We start from the raw sequence: 6,835 nt of genomic DNA on the forward strand, positions 1-6,835 counted from the left end.
ATCAACTCTTTTTAAAAAACAAATAATATGCATAAATTATAATTGATTTGTACAAATTGGAACCAATACACAAAAATTTAAAATGAATTAAAAAACAAAATCGAGTAACCTTAATCGGCTACCAAAATAGTTCATTAACACTTTAATTGACTATCAGAGCATAGTCGATTAACTTAATCAACTATGATGAAGCATAATCGATTGAGGTTCCAACCTGCGCAAATTTCTCTAGCCGCACCGTCATCCGCCTAATCTACCAATAAATCTTAGATCTGCTCTCCATCATCACCGCACCGCCGCCACATCACACCATCACCACCCCACTTCGATAGATTATCGCCTTCGCCGCCTGCTGCACCACCACTCCCCGCCGCCTATGCACCACCACTCTCTACTGTCGATATAAAGTAACACGACAATCTAATCTTAACAAAACTCTAGGAAACTTTAACCAACGGTGGGTGGTTCCCCCCCCCCCCCCCCCCCCCCCCCCCCTCGGACCGGACCGACTTGCTGGAACCGAAGGACGTGGTCCCCACCACGCTTGCTCTTCCTCTTCGATTGATTCTTCTTCTCCTTGTGGGTGGAAGCGGCGGCCCTCGTGACCAATGTCAAGGATATTGCCGGAGTAAAGAGAGAGGAAAAAAAACAGAGAAGAGAAGAGAGGAGAAAGAAACGAGAAAGGCGACGGGATAAATGAAAAATGAGATTAGGATTTTGAAAGAGTACATTGGACAACTAATGGAAATTTGGAATTATGAAAATAGCATGTGGGTAGAGTATTAGCTCATGAGGTTTTCTCTAATTATTTTTTAGAGGGGGTTTTCCCTAACTACATTTCTTAGATTGGGGGTGGGGGGTCTTTTTAATTTTTCCTAGTAATTATTGTTCGAAATCGAACATATTGAGTCAAAATTAACACCTTGGAAAAAAAATCATTTATTTTGGAAAGCAAAACAAAATTGAAAAAATTGGACATGTTCAATCATGGTTGGTTTGGACGGATTGGATTGGTTGGGATTAATAATTTTATAAAAATCAACTTTCTTTCAAAAATGAAAACTAATTCTAATTATGTCCAAGCTGTTTGAGGGGTGTGCGACTGTGGGAAGGGTATTAACATAACCCATCCCCGCCCCATACCAACTACAAGTATAAATATTGAGGTTGTAAAAAGCGGTAATCGGGTTCAAGTCGGTCAGACACCGACTCACGATTAATCGGTGCGGCGGTGATAAATCGGAAATAAATCGGTTTTTAAAATTTAATATAATATATTTCTAAATATTATTTATAAATACTCCAAACATATATAAGAAGATATTTAAATATAGTTATATCTCCATCATGTATATATCCTAATAACATAATAAAAGTTTAATAATCATAAGATCATAATACATAAATATTCTTATAAAATATAAATAAAAAAATAAGTTTTTTGAATTTACATTTATTCTTGAACATTTCTGGCATACATCATTAGTTCTTTAACAATAACAATTAACATAAACAAAATAAGGCATAAACTCATATTTTCTTTTATTAAAATCAAACTTTTATTTAATTATAAGAAGGAAAAAAAAATGATTTTTAACCGATTTTTGCCACCGAGTTTGACCCGCCTTAAAGGTTTGACCGCCTCGGACAGCCTCAGACTGCCTAAAACCGCCTCACAGGCAAAAAACCGATTTTTCAAACCTTTACACTAAAATCGTAAAGGTTTTGGACCGCCTCCGCCTCGGAGACCGATTAATCGGCCGCCTCGGCCGATTTTTAGAACACTGATAAATATCTCCCTTTGTTGATTCGGGCGCGTAATATCCTCTAAATTCGCGAGCGGATACCCAACGGGACAAGCATATATTATCATTCCTAGTTTGGTTAAACCATAAGTTCGTAAAACTAACCTACAAACTCTTAAAATTAGATCGGTAAGATCTTGATTTTTGAAAAGTAAATTGTTTGAGAGATGGAGACGATATTATTAACAATTTTGAAATATAACTCGTGTATAAATATTTTGTTTTGGTAGATGCAATTCCGCTGGAACATGAATTAAAATATAAATATTTCCTTGATTGTACATCAAGTCGTTGTAGTATAGTGGTAAGTATTCCCGCCTGTCACGCGGGTGACCCGGGTTCGATCCCCGGCAACGGCGATAATTTTTGCAAGATTTTCGAATAAGTATTAACTCCGCATTATTAATTATTACATAACCCTTTGCAAAATCTTACCAATTGAGAATAGATGATTTAATTTGGGAGTAAACCCTTTGCAAAATCTTACCAATTGAGAATAGATGATTTAATTTGGGAGTAAACTGCAAAAAGTACCCCTGTGTAATCTCTAAATAGCGAACATCCCTCTATGATAAATAAACTAGCAAAAACCCCCCTCTGAAATTATTTAAATAGCCCGGGATTTTGCAATTAATAAATTCTTATATTTTTTAAATATTTGAATTATTTTATTTTTGTTATATCTTAATTATAAAGGTACAATAGGGTCTTTAGTTTATTTCTATTTTTATTATCACATAATTTTGATATATATTTTAAATTATTTCTACATCAAAAGAAAACTTAAATTTCATTATTATGTATTTAAAAAAATATATACTTAATTTTGTTAACAAATTTTTAATAATTTTTCAATTTAATTATTTACTATTTTTTAACAATATTTTAATTTTTAAACAACCAAATTAAAAAGAAAATAAATATAAATATATATACATATAAATACATTTTAAGGGTCAATTTCGTCATTTCATGTCCAAAAACCAATTTCCAGTCGCGCAACCCGCGAGTGAGCCACACACAAGTCAACTAGGGGGGTTTTTGCCTTTGACTAAATTTCACAAAGGGGTTTTTGCTAGTTTATTTATCACATGGGGGTTTTTGCTATTTAGAGATTTACACAGAGGTACATTTTGCAGTTTACTCTTTAATTCGGATAACAATTGAGTTTATTTGTTAGGCATTGGAAGGCCTCCAGGTAAAATGGATCCTGCAAGCTTCATTCTTTCCAGGTAAAATGGATCCTGCAAGCTTCATTCTTCGCCCTATCGACAGAGACGAGCATCAAGAGGTACATAAATTTGATTGCGTATATTTATTTAAAACTTGAGTTATAACTTATATGCTTATAATGGTAACTTTTTGCCTCATACTTACCAGTTGGATTTTACCTTACAAAATGGATTAGAAGCGGTACAAATTCTTCTTCAAGCAACTTCAATAAAAGTGCCACCTTAGCAAACACTCACAAATCGCTTCGCACGTACGGCATTATAGTCGTTTACCTTTTTTTTTTTTTTTTTTTTTTTAAAGATGAGTTATTTATTTTATTTTACTTTTTTCAATGTTTTAATTCCAGTCACAGTGATAGGGGGGGGGCAACATTTTCAGTTTTTTTCTTCTAAGTATGTATATCATCCTTCTTCCAATCATGATGATAGGGGGAGCTATTTATCTTGCATATTTGAAATCCCTTATCCTGTAATAATATGATTCACACTGTTAATTTAATGCATGCATGTTTTCTATAGGATAAGGCAACTTTATGTGAATGATTTGCCACATTATGCATTTTTTACATTTTGCCCGTTTCCAATTCAAAATTTTAAAATTTAGAATGATAATTTTCTTTTTTGATTTTTTTTAATTTGAGTTAGGTTAACAATTTGTATTTCTTTATTGAATGTAGGGATATTCATGGATCGGTTTTACCCATCAACTAATTCATTTTCCGATTCATATTTTTTGGCGGGTGATCAATCATCAACCAGAACATTAAAAATGGGTCCATAATATCAACCCACCCATGATAATTGAATCGATTGTTAGTTTGTAATATGCTAAAAAGTTAGTTATTTATTAATATTATTTTTTATAAGTTCTTACTTCAACTTTTGTTTAGAAAAAATCTTTGACCGAAATGTAATGATTAATCGTGCAATTTAGACTAATGATCAAAATCATTACTCATTCCTCTTCGCGTCTTCCAAAATCTCATCACTAGCCGTCAGCCCACCAGCAGTGTAAACAATTATGTTTAGTTGTGTCCACATGGGTGTAGCTCAACTAGTTCCGGATGTGGTAAGTTGGTGTAAGGTCCTAGATCGAATCCTGGCAGCCGCAGTGTGGGAATTTCAACTTCAATGAGGGTTGGTTCCTTGTGGGCACCAAGTTTGGGTCCACTACCTTAACGGGCCGTTGAATTACCATGATTTACATTCCTCCATCAAATACTTGTCGGGCCAAGGGATAGAGGACCTGAGGACGAGGGATTTTACGCCTTTTGGTGGTGGAAACTTCGGAGATTTTGATGTTTATGGATTGGGTTTTTTGGTTGGGGGCCAAGGGGGGAGAGAGGAGGGATGCTGGGGAGAAAGGAGAGAAGTGGAGGAGACAGAGCATCTTTGCCGACCAAAAAAATAAGCAAAAAATAAGGGAAAAGTAGAAGTGCAGGGGGTAAGGATAATATTTGAAGTTAATGAACGTGTATACCCTAAAAAAACTCACATGCGACGCACATGCTGATGATTCCGGCGAGAAACGAATGGAATTAGCATAATTAAGGTTGCGTGCAACAATTTAACGAGTTCAAGTAAAAAATTGCCCAAATTTGTAGTTCAGGGGTAAGGTCCAAAACAGACAATAGTTTGGGGGCAAAGTGTCATTAACCCTTTTCATTATTTTCTAGAAGGGTAGTGGAATATTGAAAATATTTATAAGAAGGTTTCAAAATATCTAAAATTTTAAATAATTTTTAATACATTCAAATCGTATCAGAAAAAAATCGGGCTATTCGTAGGTAGGGTTGGTTCATTATCGGTCGTCAAACCAACCCGATAGGGGCGGAACCGGGATGAAAATGTAGGTACACAAAACATTGCAAAAAATAAGTTTATATTACTAATTTTTTTTATTAAAATATCATATATATATATATATATATATATATATATATATATATATATATATATATATATATATATATATATATATATATATATATATATATATCATATTTTAATCATAAAAAAAATTCTAAATTAATTCAAATTATTCTAATAATGTATTGCACTTCAAGTATTTCGGAGATTCATGGCACAATCTCATCTTATACAAATATTGTAAATAGGAAGAAGACCTTTAAAATTCCTTGATGTAATTAACATGCAGTATATAATTAATTAATGAATTCTATTAATTAGTTATAGCCAATTAAAACGCTTCAAAGACATCTCATTAGTCTAAATTAAAATGAGCTTATTGCAAATATAACACATGTGGAATCTGATACGACATATTATTTATTATATTATTTAGTTAATTGTTTAGTTAATATTTTATTATTAATTTATTAGATTAGTATATTTATGATAATATATGGCCGTGAGTTTTGTATTTAGGAGATTATTTAGTATTTTATTAGTTTAGGTAATTATCTTTTCTAGTTAGATTAGGATTTTAGGGTTTTCTTATATTTAAATAGTCGTCTTGTGCTAGGGTTTTATAATGAAGAGAAATAATAAACAAGAGTTTTCTTACGTTCAGTAAAGAAATCTTATGATACTCGAGAGATCGCATCAATTGGTATCAGAGCGAAGTTGCGATTAACACCAACGCTTCGTTAGCAAGGCAGCGATTACATCAAAGCTACGCTGGAGCAAAGTTGAGATCACATCAAAACTTTGTGAAATCATGATGTCAGAAACAAGACGGTTGGAGCGATTGGAAAAATCCGTAGAGAAATTACGGATCGATTTTCAGAAATTACTCGAACAATGTCAAGGACGACGTCAACACCATCACAAAAGCCGAAGGGACCACCGCCCATCACCGCCAGTGCCACCGCCACCACTGTCGCTGCCGAGCCTATCGCCGGAGGAAGAGGAAGAGGACGACGATGAATTTTTTAAAGAGCCACCGCTGCTGAGCCTATCGCCGGAGGAAGAGGAGGAGGATGACGATGACTTTTTCGAAGAACCCCAAATTTTTGTGAGTTCGCCGGAAGAAGAAGCATCAGATTCAACTGAGATGAAGTGGGACGAAGAGCCGAAAGAAGAAGAATCGGAGTCAACTGAGATAAAGTGGGATGAAGACGAGAAATTAATCGGTGATAAAAACGAAGAATTGCATGGAATTTTGAAAGAATTTCATAGCTTTAAGGAAGATCCGATTTTAAGTGTGGAGATTGTGGTACCCGAGAAATCCGACAATATTTCTGTAATTAGTATGAAAAGAGATAAAGGTGAAGATGATGTTGCAATTATCCACGGTATGGGGAATCGTGACATTACAAATGATCTAAATTCAATTGTGTCCCACGGAGGTTGTGAAGTTTTTCCAAAGATCCTTATTGTTAATGGAATTCTGCAAAGTAGTAGTAATTTGCTTGCAAACTTGAAGGTGGAAGAGATGAAAGAGATACTCATTTATAATGAAGTGGTCGAAAAATTATTTTACACTTGTCTTGTCAGCAGTGTTCATGTCAAATCAATTCGGAAGAAATTCGATGGCGTCAAGCATAGATGGAAACACAGAAAAAAAGAGACGATTATTGGGCAGAACCTTGAGAACAAGGTTCATTTCAAGAGGGGTGGTTTGATACGACATATTATTTATTATATTATTTAGTTAATTGTTTAGTTAATATTTTATTATTAATTTATTAGATTAGTATATTTATGATAATATATGGCCGTGAGTTTTGTATTTAGGAGATTATTTAGTATTTTATTAGTTTAGGTAATTATCTTTTCTAGTTAGATTAGGATTTTAGGGTTTTCTTATATTTAAATAGTCGTCTTGTGCTAGGG

General features: G+C 33.9%; 1 non-coding gene across 1 annotated transcript; it reads left to right on the forward strand.

The window, feature by feature from the left end:
* Positions 1–2,092: 2,092 nt before the first annotated feature.
* TRNAD-GUC (transfer RNA aspartic acid (anticodon GUC)) lies at positions 2,093–2,164 on the forward strand. The gene has a single exon. It is a non-coding gene; the product is annotated as a tRNA-Asp (tRNA).
* Positions 2,165–6,835: the final 4,671 nt, after the last annotated feature.

Source organism: Erythranthe guttata, chromosome 9 (assembly GCF_056151865.1).
Source record: "Erythranthe guttata isolate IM_541 chromosome 9, IM_541, whole genome shotgun sequence".
Lineage (NCBI taxonomy): Eukaryota > Viridiplantae > Streptophyta > Magnoliopsida > Lamiales > Phrymaceae > Erythranthe > Erythranthe guttata.